The sequence below is a fragment of the Oncorhynchus mykiss genome, chromosome 22, assembly GCF_057628025.1.
Source record: "Oncorhynchus mykiss isolate SJ-2025 chromosome 22, ASM5762802v1, whole genome shotgun sequence".
NCBI lineage: Eukaryota > Metazoa > Chordata > Actinopteri > Salmoniformes > Salmonidae > Oncorhynchus > Oncorhynchus mykiss.
In genome coordinates this window covers 15275045-15296797 of record NC_143043.1, presented here as the reverse complement: position 1 = coordinate 15296797, position 21753 = coordinate 15275045, and positions in this window count along the sequence as shown.

Here is a 21753-nt window from a genome sequence, read left to right as displayed (position 1 = left end):
ACTGTTGTTAAAGCACAGAGCTCTCCTTAAGTCCTTTTTAATAAACTAACTCATCGCTAAACCGAGCAAACCTGAAGTGTGTGTCTGTAATTGTCTGACTGTGTGTGTGTGAGTGTGTGCGTGACTCGTTGTTGTTTCACACACACACACAGCGACACACTGATTCAACTTGCCCAGCTCTTACCCGTGGTGTTCACTGACGTAAAACATGTGTCCTATATCTGAATGTGTGTGTGTGTGTGTGTGTGTGTGTGTGTGTGTGTGTGTGTGTGTGTGTGTGTGTGTGTGTGTGTGTGTGTGTGTGTGTGTGTGTGTGTGTGTGTGTGTGTGTGCATCCGTTTGTGTGTGTGTTTGAAACTCAAGTTGACAGGGCAGCTGGGAGGATATATTAACACACAGAGCAGTAGTGAGTGAACTCTCCCTAGCCTGGACCCATAACGCTGATCTACCAGCCACTATAGGGCAGGAGGGCAGTCAACACTGGCTCATGTCCACTAGTAGTCCACTGCATGGCTCCTCAGCCAAACAACAGAGTCCAATAATTCCTTACTAATTAAACCTAGTTCATATCAGTAGTGGGGAGTCTATCTTTCCCTCTGTGAGATGAGCGTTATCTCAGCTGAAGAGAGCCATGGTGTTTGAGGTGGTGAGAATGTGGCCTTTGGAAAGCTGGAGCTGTCTGGGTGTGGAAAAGGGGATTGTATGGGGTGTGCTGCCACCTAATGGATTTTGAGGTAAAGGCAAATTCTTTAGTTGGATTTTCAAGGCCCTCTTGTACACATAATACACACAAATTCGGCACTCACCATTGTTATCAGGAAGTGTTGTTTGTTTGTCTCCTCTGTCTCCTCTCTCAGGCCTGGAGTGAAGCAAAAGTCATTCCGCTACCCAAGAATAGTAAAGCTGCCTTTACTGGCTCAAATAGCCGACCAATCAACCCTTAGTAAACCTTTGGGAAAAATTGTGATTGACCAGATACAATGCTATTTCACAGTAAACAAACTGACAACAGACTTTCAGAACACTTATAGGGAAGGACATTCAACAAGCACAGCACTTACACAAATAACTGATGATTGGCTGAGAGAAATAGACTTCAGTGCGGCTTTTGACCTTATCGATCATTGTCTGCTGATGGTAAAACGTGTGTGTTACGGCTTTACACCCCCTGCTATAGTGTGGATAAAGAGTTACCTGTCTAACAGAATTCAGAAGGTGTTCTTTAATGGAAGCCTCTCCAACAAAATCCAGGTAGAGTTAGTAATTCCCCAGTGCAGGTGTACTTTTTTTCCATCTTTACTGACATGCCACTGGCTTTGAGTAAAGCCAGCGTGACTATGTATGTGGATGACTCAACATTTTACACGTCAGCTACTACAGCGAGCAAAATCACTGCAACACTTAACAAAGAGCTGCAAGTTAGTTTCAGAATGGGTGGCAAGGAATAAGTTAGACCTAAATATTTCTGAAACTAAAAGCATTGTATTTGGGACAAATCATTCACTAAACCATAAACCTCAACCAAATCTTGTAATAAATAATGTGGAAATTGAGCAAGTTGAGGTGACTAAACTGCTTGGAGTAACCCTGGATTGTAAACTGTCATGGTCAAAACATGTTGATATAACAGTAGCTAAGATGGGGAGAAGTCTGTCCATAATAAAGCGCTGCTCTGCCTTTTTAACAATACTATCAGCAAGGCAGGTCCTACAGGCTCTAGTTTTGTCTCAACTAGACTACTGTTCAGTTGTGTGGTCAGGTGCCACAAAGAGAGACCTCAGAAAACTACAATTGCCTCAGAAAAGGGCAGCACAGCTGGCCCTTAAAAGTACACGGAGAGCTAACATTAATAATATTCAAGTAAATCCTCCTTTGGCTCAAAGTGGAGGACAGATTGACTTCATCATTACTTGTTTTTGTAAGAAGTGTTGACATCCTGAAACTACTAGCACACAGCTTGGACACCCATACATACCCCACAAGACATGCCACAAGAGGTCTCTTCACAGTCCCCAAGTCCAGAACAGACTATGGGAGGCGCACAGTACTACATAGAGCCATGGCTACATGGAATTCTATTCCTCATCACGTAACTGATGCAAGAAGTAGAATCAGTTTTTTAAAAACAGATAAAATACTTATGGAACAGCGGGGACTGTGAAGAGACGCACAAGGGCACAGACACAAAAACCCATGATAAGACACACACTCTACACACACCTTGATGTGTAGTGGCGGCCTGAGGGAACACACGATGTGTTGAGTAAGGAGTTATGAAATGTAATGTCATGTAGTATTTTGAACTGTGTGTAACTGTCTTATGTTGCTGGACCCCAGGAAGAGTATCCTGCCTTGTCAAATCGCGCTGTTAAGACATTGATGCCCTTTGCAACCATGACGTACAGTGCCTTGCAAATAGTATTCATCGCCGTTGGTGTTTTTCCTATTTTGTTGCAATACAACCTGTCATTTAAATTGATTTTTGTTTGGGTTTATTTAAGTGTCACATGATCTCAGTAGATATACACCTGTTCTGAAAGGCCCCAGAGTCTGCACACCACTATGCAAGGAGCACCACCAAGCAAGCGACACCATGAAGACCAAGTATAGATCAGGGTTGAGCTGTAAAAAAAAATATCCACAACTTTGAATATCCCACGGAGCACCATTAAATCCATTATTAAAAAATGGAAAGAATATGGCAGCACAACAAACCTGCCAAGAGAGTTCCGCCCACCAAAACTCATGGATCAGTCAAGGAGGGCATTAATCAAAGAGGCAACAAAGAGACTAAAGATAACCCTAAAGGAGCTACAAAGCTCCACAGCAGAGATTGGAGTATTTGTCCATAGGACCACTTTAAGTCATACACACCACAGAGCTGGCCTTCACAGAAGAGTGGCCAGAAAAAAATCCATGCTTAAAGAAAAAATAAGTAAACACATTTGGTGTTCGCCAAAAGGCATGTGGGAGACTTCCCAAACATATGGAAGAAGGTATTCTGGTCAGATGAGACTACATTTTAGCTTTTTGGCCATAAAGGAAAACCTTATGTCTGGCGCAAAACCCAACACCTCCCATCACCCAGAGAACATCATCCCCACAGTGAAGCATGGTGGTGGCAGCATCATGCTGTGAGGATGTTTTTCATCGGCAGGAACTGGGAAACTGGTCATAATTGAAGGAATGAGGAATGGCGCTAAATACAGGGAAATTCTTGAGGGAAACCTGTGTCAGTATTCCAGAGATTTGAGACTAGGACAGAGGTTCACCTTCCAGCAGGACAATGACCCTAAGAATACTGCTAAAGTAACAATTGAGTGGTTTAAGGGGAAACATTTAAATGTCTTGGAATGGCCTAGTCAAAGACCAGACCTCAATCCAATTCAGAATCTGTGGAATGACTTAAAGATTGCTGTACATCAGCAGAACCCATCCAACTTGAAGGAGCTGGAGCAGTTTTGCCTTGAAGAATGGGCAAAAATCCCAGTGGCTCGATGTGCCAAGCTTATAGAGACATACCCCAAGAGACTTGCAGCTGTAATTGCAGAAAAAAAGGGAGCTCTACAAAGTATTGACTTTGGGGGGGGTGAATAGTTATGCACGCTCAAGTTTTCTGTTTTTTGTGTCTTATTTCTTGTTAGTTTAAAATGTTTAGCATCTTCAACGTGGTAGGCATGTTGCGTAAATCAAATGATACAAACCCCCCAAAAAAATATATTTTAATTACAGGTTGTAAGGAAACAAAATAGGAAAAATGCCAAGGGGGTGAATACTTTCGCAAGCCACTGTATGTGAGAGTGGATTCTCGGCCCTCACTAGTATGAAAACTAAATACAGGCACAGACTGTGTGTGGAAAATGATTTAAAACTGAGACTCTCTCCAATACAACCCAACATTGTAGAGTTATGTGCATCCTTTCAAGTACACCCTTCTCATTAACCTGTGGTGAGTTATTGACAATTTTCGATTAACAAATAAGGTTTTATATGTAAGATGTTTAAATAAAGAGCCAAATGATTGATTATAATTATATTATTATTTGTGGCGTGGTCCTATATTAAACTCATTCTTATGTTTAATAAATGTATCGCATAGTGTGTGTGTGGCAGGCTTACAATGATGGCAAAAAAACAACATTTGAGAGTGCGCTGACCCTGGTGCTAGAGGGGGTACGCAGCTGGAGGTTGAATGTTTGAAGGGGTACGGGACTGTAAAAAGTTTGGCAATCACTGTTATGTAGGAATGAACATTTGATACATCTTCTTAGTTTACTAGCAGGTGGTATTGATGCTCTCCATGTTTACTGGGAAAAACCCACACCTTCGAACCATCTCACATTCAACCGTGTGGGATTTGATTTCTCCATCAGCAACAGTTGATCCAGTGTTCCCCAGGGGTATATGTCCCACTGCATTTCGCAATTTATTAACATTTTGTCATTAACATTTTAGTCATGTAGCAGACGCTCTTATCCGGAGTCACTTACAGTTAGAGCATTCATCTTAAGGTAGCTAGGTAAGACAATCACATATTACAGTCCTCGTAAGTAAATAAAGCCTCTATCAGCAACATGTTGCTGACTCACAAGAGGCTCTTGTTCTATAAACTCCAGAGCAGTGAGTGTGCTGCTTTCCTGTGGTTGTTGGGATGATTGTTGATGGACGGGGAGTGATGTAGGCACTGAGTGCTCCACTTGCACTTTTCTCACGCCGCTCTGGAGACGGAGCTGAGGCTGCCATGGGCCCCACATCCTGCCATTGAAATGGCCGCCGTGACGGCCCGTACCCTCCTCCTCCTCCCTTTTCCCCTCTTTCCCTTTCCCCCGCTCAACTCTGCTCCCACCACTGTTTGTCAGTTGGTCCGTGTTGGTCTGTGTCGTCATGTCTAAGTGCAGTGGTGATGCGACTTCCTTCCTGCCCGCCCATTGGAGTGACACTTAGGTTATTCATGTCTCCCACTGGCTGCGCTGAGCTGTCAGTCACACTGACCTCCAGGTCCACTGGTGTCCTATTAATATTCCACAGTGACCCTGATTCCTGCCACCAAAAACCAGAGTAGTGGGCTGAAATACAGAGACAGTTTGTGTTGTATGATTCTCTATAGACTTTTGATAGACATGTTTTGGAGTGAACCATGAGTCAGACAGATACTACCCCCATCCTCCGCCCTATATTATGAATGTACTCCCATTCCCGACTGTTTCTTTGGGCTGGGCCATGCTTGGTTTGTGGATTAAAGCGTAGCGCAGCTGTTGTTCCCGTGATCAAAGCAGATTGGGGCCCTGTTGCTGTCAATCCCTGTGTTCAGCAGGGCCATTCTGTTTGGGATTATCACACCTGTGGTTCAGGGATTAATCCCACTAGAGACATGGGAACCAGGGACAGGAGGCCCAGAGATCTGGGGGCAAGGGATTGAGGGGCAGACCACACCCCTAAGCCTTGCCCTTGTGCCCTGGAGGGCAAAGATGGTAAAAGTGGGGTCTGGGTACCCCCAAAACACACACAAAAATAATTATTAGAGTATATGGAGAGAAAGTTAGTGAGTATGATAATAAAATGGGTCAGAAAGCAATAAGATCTATCAAACAAAACTTATATATGTCAAAGATTAAGGTCAACATGGCCAATTTAATTCTACATGTTGAAGATGCATATAACTCGCAATCTTCAGTTGCTTTCAGTAATGTACAGTACCCACATAGTCTACTGTAACATTTAGCCGTTGCATGGTACTTAAAGTGAAGAGCACCCCCATGTGGTCATAAACAGAGCTGTTGTGTCAACATCTGTATCAGTGGCAGCTTGTGTCTCAATCCAGTGTTATATTTCTGGGTGGATCCCAGTTTCCTCTGATGCAGAGGATCATGATGCAAAAAACACCCTGTTGTTGTTTGTGTTTGTTTTGCCTCTCATGTTTGCATCCCATTTGCTTTGGGCAGTTAGTCTTACAGCTTACTGTCACTTCCCCCTTTTCCCCTGGAAAAAAGAAAGAAGAGAAATCTCTTCAAAGCTGCTGTCAATCGAGAACTTCTCCATTTGCAAAGAGGCCAAATCCTTGCTGAGGGTTTTAGTTCCCATCAGTCAGTCTTAGCCGAGGCCCTGACGGCCCCCAAACACATGAAATACCGCCAGAGCGCCAGCGTGGCTTGGGCGCCCATTCTCCCACTGTGTTTCATAAACACAGACTTAACCCCGCTTTTCCCTGAAAGATACACTCCCCGTCACGGACACGGCACATCCATAATGGAACTTGACACTCTGTAACATTCCTCTCTCTCACACACACACTCCTGCTCTCTCTCTCTACTTTACTCTAACTCTCACTCACTCATTCCTGTTCTCTCTCTCTCTCACACGTTCTGTAACTTTCTGTTTATCTACCTTACTTGAGCACGTCACTCTGGGTAAGAGTGTCTTCTAAATTACCAAAATGTAAATGTAGATGTGAAAATGAACAGACCAAAATGAATTGCAAAGCACAATGGGTATTATTATTGACCATATTTCGTAGCGGAGCTCATTAGAATAATACTCACCATGCTTTGCAATGGCTTATTTTTTTAAATACATGTATATTTAGTTAATTTAGCACAAAATGGGCACAAAATGGGAACTGCTATAAAACAAATGGCTTAAAAAATATATATATTTTGAGAATACAAAATTACATTGGAGGGTAGTTCAGCCCAGTTTTATTCAAATTACAAAGTACTCAGGCGTAATTCAAAGATGTATTTTAAATACATGCAACATAAATATTGCCCATCTCTGTATATTACACAACAAAACCTCCTCTCAGCAAATGTTTATTATTCCAAGTATTATACATGGAGTTAAGATACATTAATCAGTTGCATAAAATATATAAGTTGGCCAGATGGTTACATATTGTGATGTGTTACATTGACGCATCCAGATGAATCCAAGGATTAATTCAAGAAACAAGCACAGTGTTGATTTTCAAAGCAAATAAAGATGTTTATACACTCTTTATTGACATGTTTGACATTACTATTATGTTTCATTTAGAGTAGAGTGACGCATGGAGATATTTACGCACTCATATAAAGTTTAAGGGCTCGATTCATTCCGTATCCGGGAAGTTCAGTGCTCTAGCCGATTGAAATTTCAAGAAAATGTTCCCACATTCACGGAGACTGTTCACATTCAACGCTGCTGCATATCGGTTTATCGGGCATTACATTTCAATCGCGCTATAGCGCTAACCAAAGAGGGAGAGGTGAAGAGAGGGATAACTGGGTCCAAAATCTGTCTTTTCCAGTAGGTGGCGGTTATTTGAATTGTTTTGCTCAACCAAGCGATACGTTGTTGTATGGAGGTTGCCAGTGTTGCATTTGGTTAACCAAAAAATAGTGTTTGGCTTATTTGATAATTGTGGCTAATTTGATCGAAAAGAATCATTGTAATGATACTGGTACTGGTATAAGTAGGACGTGCCATCCTGGCAACTTTGAGAAAAAACATTTTATATTGGAGTTGTGCCTGGTCGTCACTAGTTACCACAGCTACAGCCACAAAATCATAAACCCTATTTCTAAAATTATCTTCTTAAAATGTGATTTTAGACCTAACGTTAACCACACTGCTAACCTTATGCCTAACCCTAACCTTAAATTAAAACCAAAAAGCATTTTTTTTATTTTCATGGCTGTGGTAACTAGCAGTGGTGTAAAGTACTAACGTAAAAAATACTATCAAAACTTAAGTCGTTTTTTTTTTAGGTATCTGTACATTACTTTATATTTATATTTTTGACAACTTTTACTTACTTATTCCTAAATAAAATGTCCTCTTTACTCCATACATTTTCCCTGACACCCAAACATACTTTTGACAGGAAAATAGTCCACATCATACACTTATCAAAAGAACATCCCTGTTCTTCCCTACTGCCTCTGATCTAAACTCACTAAACACAAATGCTTAATTTGAAAATTATTGGTCTGCCCCTGGCTATCGGTCAGTAAAAAAAAAGAAAGAAAATTGTGCCGTCTGGTTTGCTTAATATAAGGAATTTGAAATGGTTTACTTGTACTTTTGATACTTACAGTCGGAAGTTTACAAACACTTTAGCCAAATACATTTAAACTCTGTTTTTCACTAATCCTGACATTTAATCCTAGTAAAAATCCCTTGTCTTAGGTCAGTTGGGATCACCACTTTATTTTAAGAATGTAAAACGTCGGAATAATTAGTAGAGAGAATGATTTATTTCAGCTTGTATTTATTTCATCACATTCCCAGTGGGTCAGAAGTTAACATACACTCAATTAGTATTTGGTAGCATTGCCCTTAAATGTTTTAACTTGGGTCAAATGTTTCAGTTAGCCTTAAACAAGCTTCCCACAATAAGTTGGGTGAATTTTGGCCCATTCCTGACAGAGCTGGTGTAACTGAGCCAGGTTTGTAGGCCTCTTTGCTAGCACACGCTTTCTTAGTTCTGCCCGCAAATGTTCTATAGGATTGAGGTGAGGGCTTTGTGATGGCCACTCCAAAACCTTGACTTTGCAACATGATACTGCCACCCCCGTGCTTTACGGTAGGATGGTGTTCTTCAGCTTGCAAGCATCCCCATTTTTCCTCCAAACGTAACGATGGTCATTATGGCCATTTTTGTTTCATCAGACTAGAGGAAATTTCTCCAAAAAGTACAATCTCTATCCCCCTGTGTAGTTGCAAACCGCAGTCTAGCTTTTTTATGGCAGTTTTGGAGCAGTGGCTTCTTCCTTGCTGAGTGGCCTTTCAGGTTATGTCGACATAGGACTTGTTTTACTGTGAATACAGATACTTTTGTACCCGTTTCCTCCAGCATCTTCACAAGGTCCTTTGCTGTTGTTCTGGGATTGATTTGCACTTTTCGCACCAAAGTACGTTCATCTCTAGGAGACAGAACGCATCTCCTTCCTGAGCAGTATGACAGCTGCGTGGTCCCAAGATGTTTATACTTGCGTAATATTGTTTGTACAGATGAATGTGGTACCTTCAGGCGTTTGGAAATTACTCCCTAGGATGAACCAGACTTGTGGAGGTCTACAATGTTTTTTTCTGAGGTCTTGGCTGATTTCATTTGATTTTCCCATGTCAAGCAAAGAGGCACTGAGTTTGAAGGTAGGCCTTGAAATACTTCCACAGGTACACCTCCAATTCACTCAAGTGATGTCAATTAGCCTATCAGAAGCTTCTAAAGCTGTTGTTTAAAAGGCACAGTCAACTTAGTGTATGTAAACTTCTGACCCACTGGAATTGTGATACAGTGAACCCAAGCGTTTGTAAACTTCCGACTTCAACTGTAAGTACATTTGAGCAATTCCATTTACTTTTGATACTTAAGTCAATTTAAAACCAAATACTTTTAGACTTTTACTAAAGTAGTATTTTACTGGGTGACTTTCACTTGTAATTGAGTAATTTTCTCTTAAGGTATCTTTACTTTTACTCAAGCATGACAATTGAGTACTTTTTCCACCACTGGTAACTAGTGGAAACTGTTGTTCACACGCATATCTTTTTTTATTTTATTTTACCTTTATTTAACCAGGCAAGTCAGTTAAGAACAAATTCTTATTTTCAATGACGGCCTGGGAACAGTGGGTTAACTGCCTGTTCAGGGGCAGAACGACAGATTTGTACCTTGTCAGCTCGGGGGTTTGAACTCACAACCTTCCGGTTGCTAGTCCAACGCTCTAACCACTAGGCTACCCTGCCGCCCCGCTACCCTATCTGCCCTTTCATTAGAATGTTCCCACCTGATATTACTTCCTCCTGACTGCCTTTCATTTCTGAAGACATTTATTTGAATTGTTAGAGTGGCCACTAGAGTGTCTGGTCAACATAATGCAGGGGTGTCAAACTCATTCCACAGAGGGCCAAGTGTCTGCTGGTTGATTTGTTTTCTTTTCAATTAAGACCTAGACAACCAGGTGAGGGGAGTTCATTACTAATTAGTGACTTTAATCAATCAAATACAAGGGTATAGGGAAAACCCGCAGACATGCTGCCCTCTGTGGAATGAGTTTGACTAGTGATATAATGGATAATCTGTTCACTGGACTCAGAATGTCATTTCAACATGGAGAATTGGGTGATATTTGGTAGATACAGTATGTTGATCGATGAGATTCCAACCTATTTTCACCCACTCATTTAATTCCCGACATTTTATCACTATGCTTTCAAACATCTAAAAGCACAGCCAAATTTCAATGGAAAATCAACATCTTATTTTTGGTTTAGTTGTCACCTAAATGTGTTATCACTGCTGTTTCAACCACTTAAAAAGAACCGCAAGTTCAAATGGGAATACAATGTCAGATATTTTGCTTATCTATACATCATGTGTTATCACTGTGCTTGATCTAAATCAAATCAAATGTTATTTAAAGTGCATTTAGAATCACAACACTTTACATAGAACAGTAATACAACATAGTAAGCAAAACAATCACTTATCACTGAGTCTGGCTTTAATTCCAGTTTGAATATAAATGAATAACTGATATGTTGGATTCATGTCTCCATTTAATCCAAAAATCTAAGTAAAAAAAATAGGACTAAATCAAATCACTCTAAATACAATTTGATTTGATCCTATTCTTTAACTTTGAAAATCAGTGTCTTCCTCGATCACTGAACCTCTAACGTACAGTACCAGTCAAAAGTTAGGACACACCTACTCATTCAAGTGTTTATTTTTTTACTATTTTCTACATTGTAGAACAATAGTGAAGACATCAACACTACGAAACAAGTGTTAAACAAATCAAAATGAATTTGAGATTTGAGATTCTTCAAAGTAGCCACCCTTTGCCTGAGGAAGTCTTGCCTGAGGTAGAGTGTCTCATGATAAGCTGTAGACCAAAGGTCGCTCCGTCTGATCGCCATAGTAGTCTTCTTTTTGAACAACAGAAATAACTGTGTTAAGTATGAAGAGGAATTGGAATTTAAACAAGATTTGGAGCACGCTAAAATCAAGCTGCAACAAGAGCGGCAAGAATTGGTTAGGGATGGAAAGCTCTCGAGAGTTTGCTTAGGGATGGTGACCCTGATTCACCTAGGGGTTGCTCCTCTCTCGGTTGTGCCACGGACACATTTGATATTGTTGGAAACTTACAGCTGGCCTTATGCTAGGAGTTGGCCTGATTCTGATTCGGACACTTAAAATGGCTGTTACAGATGTATGAATTGGTTCCTGAGGCTTACCGTCAACGATTTAGAACTTTAAAAAGGGCTGAGAAACATGTTGAGTTTGCGTGAGTTATCTTCAAAGTTTATTCGCTGGTGTCCCGCCTCTGCCGTTAAGACTTTCCAGGGGCTGTGTGATCTGATTATGCTAGAATTTTATGGACACAATCCTTGATCGAATAGACATGTACATTAACTAACAAAAAGTGAAGACTGTCTCTGAAGCTGTGGTTTTGGTGGACAAGAATGTTTTGACTCACAAAAGTGGCTTTGCAGAGCCCTGTATTCGGAGTGAGAAAGGGCGTTCAGAGAGATTTTTGCCTCGCCCACCGAGACACTCATTCATATAGGGTTGAGCCTGGCTCCTGTGGTAAAGCTGGCTTCAGTCAAGTGTCACTACTGTCAGGGTTCAGGTCATTGGAAAAACAAATGTCCTGTTCTCAGGGCTATGGGTAAATTCAGTACTCACGCTAACATTAAACCTAAGCCTACGGCGTTAGCAGCGCCTGTCCCACATCTGTTCACTCCTGTCACTTCGTCTCATGCCCAGGTGCATGTGAAATTCCCAATTGACCCAGATTATTACATTTTATTACTGAGGGTTGTGTGTCTGTTAGGAAGTAACGACCCAGTCCCAGTGAAGATCCTGAGGGACACAAGTGCCTCTGAGCTCATAGCCTGTAGCAAAAATGAGGGGACGCGAACAACAGGTATAGGCCAATTAAAAAATGTTCTTTATTGTAAACACAACTATTAACGTTAAACTAAGAAAAAGGAATGAGGTGTGAAAGTATCATAATGTAGGGTGTATGTAAAGTGCATGGATGCGTGAATCTGTGTGTGTGAATGACTGAGTGAAAACTATGCAAACCTATAAAAGAACAAACAAAACAGGTTCATACCTGGAGGAGCGGAGAGAGAGAGAGAGAGAGAGAGAGAGGTGATTAGTGACAGTTTAAATACTCTGATCCCAGGTGACTCCAATCCATAACGACCCTCCTCTTCCTGCAGGAGGAACCACCCCTGCAATGCAGAGGAGGAGCCGTGACACTGTTAGTCTGTGATAACCTTCTCTATTGAGACTGATTCTGGGAATAGTGTTTTAATTAGGGGAATTGGGTTTAACACTGTCAGTTCCATTGCATAAACTGATGTTGTATTCTGAACTGGTGAAAGGTGAGGTTGTTGTAGGGGTGCGTCCTTCGTTACCTGTTGAGGATATCAACGTTATCCTTAGGAGTAACTTGGCTGGTGAGCATGTATGGCCTGTTGTGTCTCCACCTCTAGTGGTTTCCGCTAAGCCGTCGTTTGTTGGGATTCCCAATGAGAGCGCGTGGAGTTTCCCCAGAGGTGTTCTCTGGTCACAGCGCCGGCTAACGATGATGTTACAAAGAAATCTGTCACTACTTTCCCTGTTATCCTGTTATCTCTGCCCTGCTCCAATCTAATCAAGGAGCAGTGGGCTGACCCCACATTAGAATAGTTGCGTAATCACATTTCTTTACACGTATGTGTGTCGTCCTCATTTCCTCAAACATGCAAGTATTATACACAATTTTAAAGATAAACTTCTTGTTAATCCACCCACAGTGTCTGATTTCAAAAAGGCTTTACGGCGAAAGCACACTTTGCGATTATGTTAGGTCAGCGCCTAGCCACAGAAAACCATACAGCCATTTTACAACCAAGGAGAGGTGTCACAAAAGTCAGAAATAGCACTAAAATGAATCACTTACCTTTGATGATCTTCCTCTGATGGCACTCCCAGGTCTCCATGTTAGACAATAAATGTTCATTTTGTTCGATAAAGTTAATCTTTATGTCAAAATACCTCCTTTTTGTTTGCGTGTTTAGTCCAGTAATCCGAATCCACAAGGCATGGGCACTAAGTCCAGATGAAAAGTCAAAAAAGTTTGTAGAAACATGTCAAATGATGTATATAATCAATCTTTAGGATGTTTTTTATCATAAATCTTCAATAATATTCCAACCGGACAATTCCTTTCTCTTTAGAAATGAAAGGGAACGGAGCTCGCGCTCACGACCGCGGGCATGACTTAGCTAAAGGCTTTCAGCCAGACCCCTGGTTGAAACAGCTCTTATTTGCTCCCCTTTCATAGTAGAAGCCTGAAACCACGTTTTAAAGACTGTTGACATCTAGTGGAAGCCGTAGGAAGTCTGACCCCATTTACACTGTATACTGGATAGGCAATCACTTAAAAGAACTACAAACCTCAGATTTCCCACTTCCTGGTTGGATTTTTCTCAGGTTTTTGCTTTCCATGTGAGTTCTGTTATACTCACAGACTTTATTCTAACAGTTTTGGAAACTTTAGAGTGTTTTCCATCCAAATCTACTAATGATATGCATATTCTAGCTTCTGGGCCTGCTCCCCGTTCTCAAAGAAGTTAAAGGTTGCTTCCTGTGCGCAAAGGTTGCTGAGGTCTGGGGAGGACGAGGTTGATAAAAACTGATGGTTAAAGCTGCCCCACTGCCCCAACCAATTAAAATAACATCAAATGGATCAGAAATACATTGTTAATGTTGGAAATGACTATTGTAGCTGTAAACGGCTGATTTTGTTATTTATGGAATATCTACATAGGCGTACAGAGGCCCATTAGCAGCAACCATCTCTCCTGTGTTCCAATGGAAGGTTGTGTTAGATAATCCAAGTTTATCATTTAAAAAGGATAATTTATCATTATAAAACCCTTTTGCAATAATGTTAGCACAGCTGAAAACTGTTCTTAATTAAAGAAGCAATAAAACTGACCTTCTTTACACTAGTTGAGTATCTGGAGCATCAGCATTTGTGGGTTCGATTACAGGCTCAAAATGTCCAGAAAAATATACTTTCTTCTGAAACTCGTCAGTCTATTCTTGTTCTGAGAAATGAAGGCTATTCCATGTGAGAATCTGCCAAGATACTGAAGATCCCGTACAACACTGTATACTACTCCCTTCACAAAACAGCACAAACTGGCTCTAACGAGAATACAAAGAGGAGTGGGAGGCCCCGGTGCACAAGTGAGCAAGAGGACAACTACATTAGAGTGTCTAGTTTGAGAAACTTACGCCTCACAAGTCCTCAACTGGAAGCTTCATTAAATAGTACCCGCAAAACACCAGTCTCAACATCAACAGCGAAGAGGCGACTTCGGGATGCTGGCCTTCTAGGCAGGCTAATTGATTAAATAGCACGGTTGCTGATAATGGGCCTCTGTACGCCTATGTAGATATTCCTTTAATAATCATCCATTTCCAGCTACGATAGTCATTTACAACATTAACAATGTCTACACTGTATTTCTGATCAATTTGATGTTATTTTAATGGACAAAAAAAAAAGGTTTTTCTTTCAAAAACAAAGACATTTCTAAGTGACCCCAAACTTTTGAACGGTAGTGTATATAAATATTATTATTTAGCTTTTTTAGTTTTTAGGTTGTTCTGTGGTCCTTGATGGTCCCCCGGTTTAATCTGGGGGGGGGGGGGGGGGGCTTGTGATGACCCTCCCACACTTTCTGACAAATTCTTTCTCTCTGTCCTTGTTTTCCTTAAGATGTCAGTGGGCAGAGCTAGGAGGTTCATCAGCGAAATGGGACACATCTTGGCTCGGGTGTGTCCCGGGGATAAATACACCTTCCCCCATTCATTGAGGATACTCTTTCCACGCAGACACACTGTTGTTTTTTTGTTGTGGCATTTTGGGGCTTTTTGTTTGTATATTTTGGCATCTCTCAACCCCTCATTATCACATCTATGTACGCATCTACTCACTTACAAATCAAATCCAAGTTTATTTGTCACGTGCGCCGTATACAACAGGTATAGTAGACCTTACAGTGAAATGCTTACTTACACTCTAACCAATAGTGCAAAAAAGGTATTAGGTGAACAATAGGTAAGTAAAGAAATAAAACAATAGTAAAAAGACAGGCTATATACAGTAGTGAGGCAATAAAAGTAGCGAGGCTACATACAGACACCGGTTAGTCAGGCTGTTTGAGGTAGTATGTACATGTAGATATGTTTAAAGTGACTATGCATATATAATGAACAGAGAGTAGCAGTAGCGTAAAAGAGGGGTTGGTGGGTGGTGGGTGGCGGGACACAATGCAGGTTGGTCGGCCCAATACACTGCTGACGACACACACCATTGTTACTTGTATATAGTTTACTTTATTTCATATATTTTTGTTAATTCCTTTATCTCTGTGTTGTCTCCCTCTTTGTTACGGGCTTCGAGCCAGTTCGTAAGATATGACAGTCATAGACCGTTTCGGCAATATGAAAGAGGAGGGTGTGTCAACATGTTTTTTTCTACTTGCACGCATGCACACACATAAATCAGTACCATGGACAGCCACATGTATAGCTTACGTTGATTGGACAAAATCGTTTTTGGTATCTTTAAGTTTTGTCACTGTTTTAAACTAAGCATGGTTGTTTAGTAGTCCAAAAACATTAACTTGCTTGACCATGCTGTAGGTCATGTAACTGTTTGTTTTTTTCAAAATGCTTTGTGGACTCCACCGGACAGATCATGCTCTCCGGTTTTGTGATGAAACAAAGATACGGTTTAATTTATTCTGCCACTGTCTTATTGTCACGGTGGCATGGCATATAACTAACAGGTCATAGAGCAAACCCTTTTAACACAACACAGATTGCAATATGGCTTTTTTTGGCTTGGCTTCCCCAGAGATTTTTCCCATGCAACGCTACTGGATTGGATCTCTTAACTTTTGACCATTCATAAAACACATTCAATGACATTTCCGTTAAAGATTAAGATGACCCTATTAACATGTTTGTCTTTGGGCCACTGCACCTCTGAACTATGCAACAAACAGTAAGTGTCATGCTACATGAATCCAGCAGAGGGGGCTCTCTACCACATCTAACCACATCTCCACCTTAGGACGTTTCCAAACACAAATACAGCATAATGGCTCAACTGAATGACATCTACCGTATAGGAAAAACACCAGCATTACAAGTCAAACATTAAAATAAAGAAATCAATGTTATGTGGATTCATTTCAATATACATTATACAGAAGCAAAATGTACAAATGATAGATAGTAATAGGACACCATCATTTAACACAAGGTCAGTTGAGCAGACTGAATGTTTCCTCGAGTCAGTCAGAAAACACACCTGTACGAGTGTGAGGATTACATGGTCTTATTTTCAGAACATCAACTTTAGAACACCTACAGTAACTTGTCACACAAAGGCATGCAGAAAGAGTAAGGTGGCTAGCTACAGGTATTCTCTCTGGCCTATGGTGGGGGGAAAAACAACTTCCGTGTACTTCATAGGTTCATGCTCAATATAATACAAGTCAAATACACAAAATATGTACCCCAAAAAACTGTCAAATACCTGTTATGTCCAATTTCTTGCTTTCCACTGGGCAAGTCTGTCCACTGAGCACCAAGTTAACAGATTCCTTACACATAGTTACACCATCACCACCTAATCACCCCCTGGTTCCTAATTAGCCTCATTCCCTCCTTTACCCGTAACTGTGATAGCGGAGGTGTGGTGAGCTTCGGATGCAAAATAGCTGCTATAGCATCACCCCGGTGGGTCCTACACATTTCTGGTGAATGGGTAGATGAGACATGACTATGGTGCTGTATAGCTTTACTACTGTTCAGCATGTGGATCTCCACTATGTGTACCTCGACCTCATTAACCTAAAGTAATATGGTTAATCCTGTATTCATCTGCATTGACATGAAGTAACTGCAAACAACAAGTCACAAGAAAAGCATTACTATAGTTTGTTTAACTGAAACCCCTTAATTAAAAAATCTACATTTTAAGTGAGAATGGGCATTTGTCTGAAGCCGAAAGGAAATTCACATGACCACCACAATTCCTATTCCAACCATGTGTAACCAACTTCATATAGCCACCCAGAAGAAAGGCACACGGACACCCGAACTTCAGGTTGACTTGTTTTTTTTAATCTGCGGTAAAATATATCAAACAGTGATAACAAGAATTGACACGACAGTCACAGCCACACGTTGCTCTCAGAATATATCTGACTCAATGCACAAGGTGAATATATAAATGCGTTGTGTTAAAGAAAAATAACAAAAATACAGTAAAGCACACCTGCAGTAAAATATATCAAACAGTGATGACAGACATTGACAGAACGGTCACAGCCACACGTTCACTGATTAGGTAGGACACGAGATATCTTTTAGATAGGAGCAACAGTAATGATACATGTCCTTCATGTGATGTGACATTAATCCAGAAATACAGAGCACAAGTACAAGTACAAACCTTTTAAGGTACTAAGAAAGCAAACATTCACTTAATATTTCAATAAATCACCTGCAAGCAATAGCTAGCGTGACATTACAGTGCACTGACTGACGGTGCTAGTTAGCTCATCATTAACATGGCTAGCTCAGCCAGCAAACACTTGGTTAACCTGCCGAAATAAGCTTTCAATACATTAACGGCAACATAAATATATACATATACACATTCGCTATTGACTTCGGGATATATGAACCAGTTTTCCAAAGACACTATTGTGTTATACAGTTTTAAACAGTTTCTCATGTACAGAAGAAGGAGACACAAACCTGCTCTCAGAATATCTATCTGCCTGAAGAGCAGGCAGACCAATTTAGCTAGCTGGACACCAGCCTACAACATCCGGTGAAATTGGAGGGCGCGCAATTCAAATAAATAATCGTAATATTAAACATTCATGAACATACAAGTATCTTATCATTTAAAAGCTTAAATTCTTGTTAATCTATCTGCGTTGTTTGATTTACAATAGGCTTTACGGCGAAAGCATACCCTGCGATTGTCTGAGGGCGGCGCCCAACATTAACATATTTTTCAACGAGCACAGGCTTCATAAAATCACAAATAGCAATTAAATAAATCACTTACTTCGAAGATCTTCCTCTGTTTGCAATCCCAAGGGTCCCAGGTACAACATGAATGGTCGTTTTGGTAGATAAAATCCTTCTTTATATCCCAAAAAGTCAGTTTAGTTGGCGCCATCGATTTCAGTAATCCACTCGTTCAACATGCAGACGAAGGAGTCCCAAATGCTACCCTGAACTTTGTCCAAACAAGTCAAACAACGTTTCTATTAAATCCTCAGGTATTATATTTCATACGGAAGGTAGTGTGTTCAATAGGAAAGCAAAATTAGTAAGTGCTGATATAATTAGAAAGATTGATATTGTTCTGGTGCTCTCCAACCAAAACTCCAAATTCTTGCCTGTTTTTCAAAAAACAAGCCTGAAACATTGAATAAAGGCTGTTGACATCTAGTGGAAGCCATAGGAATTGCAATCTGGGAGACGGAATTACACAGGAACAATAGGTTTCCATTATAGGAGCCTGGGACCTCAAAAACCATTTATGGTTGGTTTTTCTTTGGATTTTTGCCTGCCATATCAATTCTGTTATAGTCTCAGACATTATTTTAACATTTGTATAACTTCAAAGTGTTTTCTATCCAATGCTACCAATTATATGCATATCCTGGCTTCTGGGCCTGAGTAACAGGCAGTTTACTTTGGGCACATCAGTCAGGTGGAAATTCAGGAAACGAGACCCTATCCCCATTAAATAAAAAATAAATCAACATAGGTAACTTACTGTTTCTTAACTAAGCAATTTGTTTTCTCAACTCTGGTTTGTGTTGTGGCCTTGGTTGTTCTTAGTTGAGGAAATGTAGTGTAGTAAACTGCAGTGTTTGTCCTATGTAAAATCTGTCTACTTCATCTTACGTTATCATAGATTGGTCTGTGCAATACGAATGAACGTGATTAGTGTGGCAGTTTCCCAACGTTTGGTGGTTTCAAAGTTAACATAACTAATGTTAACCTTTCTGATCTCCCCATCCCGGATCCGGGATCGTGAATACAGACTCAAGCTCATTACCATAACGCAACGTTAACTATTCATGAAAATCGCAAATGAAATGAAATAAATATGCTAGCTCTCAAGCTTAGCCTTTTGTTAACAACACTGTCATCTCAGATTTTCAAGCATTTAGCATTAGCATTCAGCTGGCAACATTTACACAAAAAAACAGAAAAGCATTCAAATAAAATCATTTACCTTTGAAGAACTTCAGATGTTTTCAATGAGGAGACTCTCAGATAGCAAATGTTCAGTTTTTCCTGAAAGATTATTTGTTTAGGACAAATCGGTCCGTTTTCTGCGTCACGTTTAGCTATGAAAAAAACCCTGTATCCAGGATTGTGTAAATCTATCAGCAAGCTCATTAGCATAACACAACGTTAACTATTTATGAAAATCGCAAATGAAATGAAATAAATATGCCATCTCTCAATCTTAGCCTTTTCTAAACAACACTATCATCTCAGATTTTCAAAATATGCTTCTCAACCATAGGAAAACAATCATTTGTGTAAAAGTAGCTAGCTAGCGTTAGCATTTCGCGTTAGCATTTCGCGTTAGCATTAGCGTTAGCATCCAGCACGCAACATTAACAAAAACATAAAAGCCTTCAAATAAAATAATTTACCTTTGAAGAACTTCTGATGTTTTCAATGAGGATACTCTCAGTTAGATAGCAGATGCTCAGTTTTTCCAAAAAGATTCCTTGTGTATTAGAAATAGCTCCGTTTTATACATCACATTTGGCTACCAAAAGAAATCCGAAAATTCAGTCCTCAAAACGCGAACTTTTTTCCAAATTAACTCCATAATATCGACTGAAAACATGGCAAACGTTGTTTAGAATCAATCATCAAGGTGTTTTTCACATATCTCTTCATTGATACATCGTTCTTGGACACATGCTTTCTCCCCTGAATCAAATGGTAAAGTAGAAGCAGCTGGCAATTGCGCACCGAATTCGACGCAGGACACCAGGCGGACACTTGGAAAATGTAGTCTCTTATGGTCAATCTTCCAATGATATGCCTACAAATACGTCACAATGCTGCTAAGACCTTGGGCGAACGACAGAAAGTGTAGGCTCATTCGTTGCGCAATCACAGCCATATAAGGAGAGAATGGAAAACAGAGCTTCAGAAATTCTGCTAATTCCTGGGTGATGCATCATCTTGGTTTCGCCTGTAGAATGAGTTCTGGGGCACTTACAGACAAAATCTTTGCAGATTCTGAAACTTCAGAGTGTTTTCTTTCCAAAACTGTCAAGAATATGCATAGTCGAGCATCTTTTCGTGACAAAATATCGCGCTTAAAACGGGAACGTTTTTTATCCAAAAATGAAATAGCGCCCCTAGAGCTCTAACAGGTTAACTAGTTATGTTTTGTTTAAGGAAGGATGATATTGTGGTGCATGAACTGGCCATACACATTAGCTAAAGTTACAGTCATACGTAGGTTACCTAGCTAGCTAGAGTTACTTGGCTAGCATAGCAGCCAAGGACGTTCGCTTTGTGCATATTTGTTTGTGCTCCGATTACCCGCAAGTGTCTAGATCAGAAGTTTACAGATGACTTCAGCCTTATGAGAAAAAACTTACTTGGCAAAATTATAGCTAGCTAGCTAGCTTTCCTCGCTTGTTGGTTAGCTACTTAGCCAATGTTAGCTCTCATCTGACTGGTATTACATTACATGAGCTAGTTAGCTACCTAGCTAATCAAAACAAAATCACATTCATTGGTTAGCTACCTTTATTTGCCTGTTCATTAGCTAGCTAGCTTTCAGCTAATTGCTGTTAATTAGCTACAGAGACTAGCTGCTGGAATTTGTACAGGCAAGCTAATCTTAACTAGGCAACATTAGCTCGTTAGCTACGTAGCTATTCAATGTGCATGTGAAAGTGATGAATTATACATGTAATGAAAACGTTTTAAATATAATGGTCGCTTTAGTCTCGTTTTAATCCAACGTCAAGAATCTTAGCTAGGTAGTGTAACAATAATGCTAGTTCGAACCCAGGCGCAGAGAAACACAGCAAGCAGAGGTAAGGGTAAATCCAGAACTTTTACTTAGTCTTAACAGAAACAAAACAACCGCATAAGAGCCCACTAATAAAACATGAGACCTAAGCAAAGATACAGGCCAACTGAGGAACCTAAATAACAAGGCAATCAGGTGAACAGAGGAGGTAATTAAACACAATTGAATCCAATAAGTAATAATAAGGGTAACTTGGAAACTAGAAACCAGGATAAGGGTGCCCTCCAGCGGTAACCTAAGGAAACAACAATCAAATAACACAGAAACTGTTACAGGTGGCCGCAAGAAATACTCTTAAAACTCGCCACGTCTATAATTGTCAAGATAAGGACTGCCTATAAACATGTGTCATGAGATACAGTACACAATCGTCTCATCTATCTGCATCTAGTTCAGGCTAAGGCCTGTCCGAAAACACAATTTCTTACCACTAATGTTTGTCCAGTTGCATGGTTACTGTTGTGACATTGTATTGATTGTGACAACTGCTGTTCATCAAATGATTAACTGTTAATAATTATGTGGTTAACTCAGTAACCTGGGGCACCATGGGAAAGTTTGTTTTTTATTGAGTTTCCAT